Source organism: Sciurus vulgaris, assembly GCF_902686455.1.
Source record: "Sciurus vulgaris genome assembly, chromosome: 10".
Classification (NCBI taxonomy): domain Eukaryota; kingdom Metazoa; phylum Chordata; class Mammalia; order Rodentia; family Sciuridae; genus Sciurus; species Sciurus vulgaris.
The window spans coordinates 89,536,013-89,542,929 of record NC_136470.1 but is presented as its reverse complement, the minus strand read 5'-3'; the positions used below and the strand labels follow the sequence as shown (position 1 = coordinate 89,542,929).

At 42.1% G+C, this 6,917-nt stretch overlaps 1 protein-coding gene across 6 annotated transcripts in view; it reads left to right on the top strand.

Annotated features, from left to right (window-relative positions):
• Positions 1–583: 583 nt before the first annotated feature.
• The window catches only part of YEATS2 (YEATS domain containing 2), a 112,695-nt gene continuing 106,361 nt past the window's right edge, over positions 584–6,917 (top strand). For 5 of the 6 annotated variants that reach the window (XM_079100689.1, XM_079100687.1, XM_079100688.1 and 2 more), the window contains exon 1: positions 584–731. The gene's annotated coding sequence lies outside the window, so the exon portion shown is untranslated. The remainder of the gene's footprint in view (positions 732–6,917) is intronic. The other variant, XM_079100690.1, reaches the window with a different exon arrangement.

Below are 6,917 nucleotides of genomic sequence, written 5' to 3'. Positions count from 1 at the left end.
AGTCCCAATATTTTCGAGCCTTTCTTCCTTTCTTCTTTCGTTCTTTTTCTCTTCTTTCTCTTTCCACTGGGGTCGCCCTTTGCTGCCCAGGCTGAGCTCCAACTTTTGGGCTCAAATGTTCCTTCTGCCTCAGCATTCCAAGTAGCCCGGACTACAGGTTGGCATCACCGGGCCAGCTTGATCCTCGGTTTCTGCATCTGTAAAATGGGTTAGTTAAAGCTATAGTTATTTGTCCCCCTACCACCTAGTACAGAGGTTGGCACAAGACCGCACACACAGAAATCAGTTACTATCGTCCCACGGAAGCTCACGAATGCCGGCAGAATGAATATTCTGTCGAACGTGGGGCTAGAAGGCGCCCTCTTCTCGGCAGGAAAATGATGGATGCTGGCGTCTGCCATCTCCCACACCCGCAGTCCGGACAGCTGGGTCGCGCGGCCGGGCTCACGGCCTGGACTAGCCCCCGCAGACCCGGACCCGCCCCGCCCCACTCGCCCCGCCCCCCGCCCGCGCGTCCCCGCCGCCAGCGCCGCGCGCGCCCCGCCCCTGCTGCTGACGTGCGGTGCGGAGCGGGTCGAGCGGGCTCCGCCGAGCCGTGTGCTTCCGCGGGCTGCGGGGTCGCTGGGCCTCGTGGCGGGGCGGCTCCCCGGGGCTTCGCTCGCTCCTTCCCCTCCCCGTGCCCTCTCGCGGCGCCCGGCGGGCCCGCGCTGCAGCCACAGACCGGAGGAACGGTGAGTGCTGGCGGGAGCGGGGTGGACGGGCGGCGCGCGACCCGCTCTCCCGGGCATTGTCTGGGCGGGGGCGGCTCGGGCACGTGCGCGCCCCTCCTCCACCCGCCGGCCGCGCGGAGGCCGGGCCGAGGCGGGGCTGGGGGAGCCCGAGGCCGCGGAGGGGAGGGGACCGGGGGAGGCTTGGGGAGCGGGGTGGCGAGCCGCCGGCGCGGGAACCCGTAATTCGGACATGCGTGTGCAGGGGTCCTTTTCAAAGGGGCGCCGCGCTCCTAGGGGTTGATGGCTCTCTGGAGCCAAAGTGGCCGAGCTTTCGGTGTGGACAGCGTGGTGGCCCGCGGATGGTATTGGAGACAAGATTTGGCCCCGGCACCAGCAAGTTGTGGATTTACCAAAAGAATCCTGGAATGTCCCTCCAACCTGTCGCCATCCCAGCTGGCCCCCTCGCCTCCGGAGGGTGGGCAGGGTTGAGGAAGGTGGAGGATTACTCCAGGCGTGGTGCCGGAGTCGAAGCACCGGAGGTGTGAGACAGTGCGGAGTTGGAGTGGAGCCTCGGAAAGAGGGGACTTGCCAAGAAAGACTGGCTCGATGGGTTGTGGCCACATTGCAGAAGACAATGAGGCTTTTAACATAACCTGCCCCCCATTATGTGTGTAGTTAGGTTAAAAAAAAAAAGAAAGTAGAGGAGGGAAAATATCACAGTAATCCTGCAGCCCTGACACTTCATTCTTACATATATGCTTTCTTGGTATTTTCGTCTAAGCATGTTTCTTAAGAGTTACAGTTGACCCATATTTTCCATTGTTTTTTCTCATTAACGTGTAAAAAATGTCATATAATATTACATGTATTCAGCAGTATCATTCTCTTAAAGTGTTCATTGCAGAATTTAAAAATACATGCAAAACTAGGAAAAGTAGTTTTTACTGTCTAGAGATAATTACCATAGGGTGTATATTTTTTATTGTGTATACTTTCAAAGATAGGAACAGACAGTGCCCTGATTAGTTCTTTTTTTTTTTTAAGAAGGTTTTGAAACGGGAAGTAGCATAATCTGCCTGCTATTTGGAGGAAGAAGTAGAGAAACAGAGCTAGGAGATCAGTTACAATGGTTTGTACAGTAGCTTCTTCCAGGCCCATGGCAATGGAGATGCTAAAGAGTAAAAAGATCAGAAAATAATTTAGAGGTAGAATTAACAAGACTTGAAAGTGAATTGGTGAGGAAAGAAAGGAATCTCTGCTTTTTTGTTTTGTTTTGTTTTGAGCAACTGAGTACATAGTGGTGTCATTTACTAAGATAAAGGATGGAAAAAATTTTTTTTAGGTTTTTAAAAAAATGTTTTTGCATTGCTGGTGATTGAACCCTAATATACTCTACCACTGATCTACATCTTAGCTCTTTATTATTTTTGAGACAACTTAGTGACAACTTATTGTTGGGCAACTTAGTGAGACCTGAAACTTGTGATCCTTCTGTGTCAGCCTTCTGAGTGCATTTTGATGTGCACCGTTGTGCCCAGCTGGCCTAGCTGGAAGAGAGGGATTTGAGGTGGGAAAAAAACTGAGTTCCATTTTGGATGTGTTAAATTTGAGATGCATATTAGTTATACAATTGGTATGTTGAGAAAGTAGTTGGATGCACAGGTTTGGAACTCTGGGAACTAGTAGAACTAGAGATGAACATTTGGGAATGATCAGATGATATTCAAAGATATGGGACTATGTGAGGTCACTTAGGGAAAGAGTGTAGAGAGAGAGAAGCAAATAGAACTTTGACACTCAAATACTTCCAGCGGAAAAATGTTGAGCCAAAGGATGGAGAAACTGGTATCTCCTCTTTGGAATCCAAAAGAAGTGAGTTTCTGGAAGATAGAATTTGTCCTCTTTTCAGTGCTTCTGAAATATTTAGTAAGATTGTCAGTTGGATTTGACAACATGAGGTTTTTGTTTATCCACAGTTTTGGAAGTGGGAGGGGGAGAACAGAATAAATGGATGGGATGTAAGGAAGTTATTGGCACACCCTTGTAATCCCAGAGGCTTGGGAAGCTGAGACAGGAGAATCACAAGTTCATAGCAAGCTTCAGCAACTTAGTGAGGCCCTACACAGTTTAGCAAGATCCTGTCTCAAAATAATAAAGACTGGGATGTGGCTCAGTGGTTAAGTGCCCTGGGGTTCAGCCCCCTCCCCCCAAAAAAAGACAATGAGTGTAAATTAGGGGAAAAAAAGCCCTGCTTCACAATACCATCTTTTCATCTGTTTCAAAACCAAATGTGATAAATGAAAAATGGTCTGTTTATTTCAATCCTTGATTACTAGTGTGTTTGAACTATTTATTGACCGTTTGTAAATTTCTGTTCCTGTTCTCTGTCCATCTTTTTCTGATTTTCGGAAGTTCTTTGTTAAAAATATGTACCATGACATAAAGTATGCAGAACTTCCCTCATATATTTTTCATAGTTTTAAATTCCTTCATATTTATTCAGTGAATACATTATAGTTTGGACTTACTAAAATTATGGACAATATGGAAACAGGAGAACTAACATTTAAATTGTAAATCTGTGAGTACAGCCCACAATTGATGTACATCACTCTATCCTGAGAGTGTTTCCTTAGGGTAGGTACTCAGAAATACTCTGCCTCCCTCTCTTCTTATTCAACCACAGATGTGTGTTTGAATCTTCATTACCACTTGTTTAAATTGGCCTCTGTCTCCCTGCATTTATTCCTGTCCTCTTTCAATCTGTTTCAACACTGCTGCCCTTTGGAGGGAAGGGCTGGTGCACTTTTACCTCATAGAGAACATTTATGCACCAGATCATTCCCAGGTCATCTTTACGTGGGAGTAAGAAAAAGTTTTTGAAAGCTGGTTGGAAGTGGTGGCACACTCCTGAAATCCCAGTGACTTGGAAGCCTGAGACAGTAGGCTCACAAGTTGGAGACCAGACTCAGGAACTTAGACCCTCAACAACTTATCTCAAACAATCCTGTCTCAAAATAAAAATCTAAAAAGGATTGTGAATGTAATTTATTGGTAAATCCCCTGGGTTCAATCCCTAGTACCATTAAAAAAAAAAAAAAAAAAGTTTGAAAGGCTAGAGTTTACTTTATAGATAAGTTGGAATTTAATTTCATTCTTGAAGGATGAAGAGCATTTTGATAAGTAGGGAAGGTCAAGGTGAAATTGGAACTCTCTGGAAGGTGATTGTGAGATGTTCAGGCATGTGAACTTTGGTGACTAGACCTGCAGAGGTAGAAGAACTAGTTTTCCTAGGCAAGGATTGTTGGATCTGCTTGTGTGTAGAGTGGGCTGTGGAAGGGGAACTGTTAATATAATGGTGAAGGCTGAGGGATGGTGCGTGGACATTCAACTTTACTTGTAATGTTTTCCATTCATAGTTGGGGATTTATTGGTGATTGTTTTTTGTATTTTGTTTTTAAGTATTTGTTTATTTGAGCATATGGATAGAGTTTTAAATTGAAATAAAATTCACATTGCTGAGGGTTTTTTTTTTTTTTTTTTTTTTGGAATGCTGGGGATTGAACCCAGGGCAGTGTGCTACAAACTGAGCTGTATACATTACAGTTTTAAAGTGTAGAATTTTTGAGATTTTACTATATTCATGAGCTTGTGCAACCAAAACCAGTATCTAATTCCATGACATTTCTTATCACTCCAAAAAGAAACCCTCTGCCTGTTAGCAGTGCTAATTCCCCCCCTTCCCTCATTCCCTGGCACCCACTTTCTGTGTCTGCGTATTTACCTGTTTCTACACATTTCATGTAAGTATAATCTATAACAGGTGGCTTCTTTTACTTAGTAGTGTTTTCAGTGTTCATCCATTTTATAGCATGTATCAGTACTTTCTTCTTATTGCTCAATAATATTCAATTGTAGGAATATACCACATTTTCCTTACCATTCATCAGTAGATGGGCATTTGGGTTGTTTCTACTTTTTAGCTATTATAAATAATGCTATTATAAATGATGTGTAAAAATATTCATATACTGATTTTATAAGGACATATGTTTTCTTTTTTTTCTTTTTTTTTTTGAATACATATCTAGGAGTAGAGTTGCTAGTTCACATGGTAATTCTGTGTTTAACTTTTGAGAAAACACCAAACCTCTCATTACGGCTGCACTGTTTTATTTTGCCAAAAATGTATAAGGGTTCCTATTGTGTGTTATTAAACATTTTGTCATGTTGTGTTTAAAAGTGTTGTGTATGTGTGAACAACTTTGTTGGGGTACAGTTGTCATGTCACAAACTGCACATATATAGAATGCACAGTTTTTAAAATTTTGATATAATTATATGTCTGTGAATGTATCACCACAGTCAAGATAGTAAACATCCATCCTCTCCAACGTATCCTCATGCCCCTCTGAAAACTCTCCTTTCTCCTTATCCTTATCCCCTCCCCCACAAGCAGCCACTGGTCAGCTTTTCCTTCACGCTAGACTTCCTTGCATTTTATATAAATGGAATCATGTAGTATATATTTTGGTGGGCAGGAATGACAGGGATAGAACCCAGAGTCTTGCACATGGTAGGCAAGCACTCTACCACTGAGCTACATCTCCAGTGTTTTTTTTTTTTTTTGAGACAGGGTGTTGTCAAGTTGTTGAGGCTGGCCTCCCAGCTTGCAGTCCTGTGTTAGCCTCATGAATAGCTGGAATTACAGGAGTATGCCACAACACTCAGCTTAGTATATTTTATTTTTTCTTAAAAACTGACTTCTTTTACCCAATATAATTTTTAGATTAATTCATGTTATTGCATGTATCAGTAGTTATTGCATGTATTCATTCCTTTTTTGGTTTATAATATTTCATTATACAAATATATTGCAATTTACTTCATTCATTCTCACATTAATGGACTTTGGGGTTGTTTCAAAGTGTGTGTCTGGTTCTGGGGATTGAACCCAGGGCCTCTTGCATGCTAAACACATGTTCTACCACTACATTCCCAACCCCAATCTATCACTGTGTCCTCCTGTGGTTTTTTTTTTTTTTTTTTTTTTTTTTGAGTTGGGGTCTTGCTATGTTGCTCAGCTGATCTTGAACTTCTGTGCTTAAGTGATCCATCCTCCCGCTTCAAATGTCTAAAGTGGTGTTTCTGGTTTTTTCACTATTGTAAATAGAGTTGCTGTGAACATTTGTGTACAAGTTCTTACATGGACATACACGTTTATTTCTCTCTGAGTAAATACCCAGGAGTGGAATGACTGGGTCATAGGATAGAGGTATGTTAAAGAAATTGCCAAATTTTTTTCCAAAGTGGCTGTACTGTTTTATGTTCCTACCACCAGTACATGAGAGTTCCAGTTGTTCCACATACTGTAGTTCTTTTTGTTTTGTTTTTGTTTTTGTTTTTGCTTTTTACATAAAGAGAAAATAGAGATATGTAGACACCTATAATCCATCTCCCAGATTAGTCCTTTTGTCATTTTCCTCTCCCAAAACACCACATTTATATGGTTAGAAAGTTCAAACATTGTAGCAAGAATAAAATAAAAAAGGAAGTCCACTACCCAGAGGCAAATATTATTAATCATTTTGACTTTTCTTCTCCAACAACGCATAAAGAAAACATACTTCAGTATTTCTTTTTTTCTCTTCACTTTCCCCTAGTTTATACAGAAGGAATGAAAATATGCACACTGCTCTGCATCTTCATTTGTTTCATTTCACAATTTATTTTAGAGTTATTTCCATATCAGCACATTCTTTTTTTTGTTTGTTTGTTTTTGGTACTAGAGATTGAACCCAGGGACACTTAAATATTTAGCCACCTCACCATCCCTTTTAATTTTGGGACAGGGCCTCCGCTATTTGCTGAGGCTGGCTCATTCTTTATAATGACTGAGTTATAGTCTTAGAGCAAAACAGTTTTGCTATAAGAAAACACAGATTTGTTCCCAAGCAATTGGTTTATATTTAGGGACTTTCTGAGCGTACAAAACTACACCCTGCTGAATACACAAGCCACCCAAGTGCAACCTCTAACATCTTATGGGATCTCAGCTTATTGGTATGTTGAGTCGCACTCATCAACATCTGGTGTTAAAACTTTCAGTTAACTTCAGATAACCCTCCTGCTGTTTCATAGTAACACACAAGCTATAATCTTTCAAGGCCCGCTTCCACAAGCAAACTTGAGGTTTTTTGTTTTTTC